The 1,503-nt window shown below is 41.2% G+C and overlaps 1 non-coding gene across 1 annotated transcript; it reads left to right on the top strand.

Moving 5' to 3' along the window:
- Positions 1–1,306: 1,306 nt before the first annotated feature.
- On the top strand, positions 1,307–1,410 carry LOC127743640 (small nucleolar RNA R71). The gene has a single exon (XR_008005024.1). It is a non-coding gene; the product is annotated as a small nucleolar RNA R71 (small nucleolar RNA).
- Positions 1,411–1,503: the final 93 nt, after the last annotated feature.

Here is a 1,503-nt window from a genome sequence, read left to right as displayed (position 1 = left end):
GAGAATATGGCAGGTTGTACCTCAATGATCCCCAGCTTCTCCATTACAGAGAGTGGCATAAGATTTATACCTGACCCCAGGTCACACAGAGCTTTTTCAAAGATCATGGTGCCTATGGTGCAGGGTATTACGAATTTGTCAGGATCTTGTCTCTTTTGAGGTAAAGTTTGCTAAACCCATGTATCTAGTTCACTAATGAGCAGGGGAGGTTCACCTTCCCAAGTCTCATTACCAAATAACTTGGCATTCAGCTTCATGATAGCTCCTAGATATTGAGCAACTTGCTCTCCAGTTACATTTTCATCCTCTTAAGAGGAAGAATAGTCTTCAGAGCTCATGAATAGCAGAAGGAGGTTTAATGGAATCTCTATGGTCTCTATATGAGCCTCAGATTCTTTTGGGTCCTCAATAGGGAACTCCTTCTTGGTTGGGAGACGTCCCATAAGGTCTTCCTCATTGGGATTCACGTCCTCCCCTTCCTCCTTGTATTCGGCCATATTGACTATATCAATGGCCTTGCACTCTCTCTTTGGATTCTCTTCTATATTGCTTGGGAGAGTACTAGGAGGAGTTTCAGTGACTTTCTTACTCAGCTGGCCCACTTGTGCCTCCAAATTTCTAATAGAGGACCTTGTTTCACTCATGAAGCTTAAAGTGGCCTTAGACAGATCAGAGACTATATTTGCTAAGTTAGAAGTGCTCTGCTCAGAATTCTCTATCTGTTGCTGAGAAGATGATGGAAAAGGCTTGTCATTGCTAAACCTGTTTCTTCCACCATTATTAAAGCCTTGTTGAGGCTTTTGTTGATCCTTCCATGAGAAATTTGGATGATTTCTCCATGAAGAATTATAAGTGTTTCCATAAGGTTCACCCATGTAATTTACATTTGCCATTACAGGGTTTTCAAGATCATAAGCTTCTTCTTTAGAAGATGCCTCTTTAGTACTGTTGGATGCATTTTGCCATCCATTCAGACTTTGAGAAATCATGTTGACTTGCTGAGTCAACACTTTGTTCTGAGCCAATATGGCTTTTAGAGCATCAATTTCAAGAACTCCCTTCCTTGGAGGCATCCCATTATTCACAGAATTCCTCTCAGAAGTGTACATAAACTGGTTATTTGCAACCATGTCAATAAGTTCTTGAGCCTCTGCAGGGGTTATTTGCAACCATTTCAATAAGTTCCTAAGCTTCTGCAGGCATTTTCTTTAGGTGAATGGATCCACATGTAGAGTGGTCCAGTGACATCTTAGAGAACTCAGACAGACCATAATAGAATATATCTATCATGGTCCATTATGAAAATATGTCAAAAGGACACTTTTTGGTCATCTGCTTGTATCTTTCCCAAGCTTCATAGAGGGATTCACCATCTTTTTGCTTGAAGGTCTGAACATCCACTCTAAGCTTGCTCAACTTTTGAGGAAGAAAGAACTTAACCAAGAAGGCCGTGACCAGCTTATCCCAAGAGTCCAGGCTATCCTTAGGTTGTGAGTCCAACCA

Source organism: Arachis duranensis, chromosome 10 (assembly GCF_000817695.3).
Source record: "Arachis duranensis cultivar V14167 chromosome 10, aradu.V14167.gnm2.J7QH, whole genome shotgun sequence".
NCBI lineage: Eukaryota > Viridiplantae > Streptophyta > Magnoliopsida > Fabales > Fabaceae > Arachis > Arachis duranensis.
Note: the sequence above shows the minus strand (reverse complement) of the source record. Positions and strands in the feature narration are given on the sequence as shown.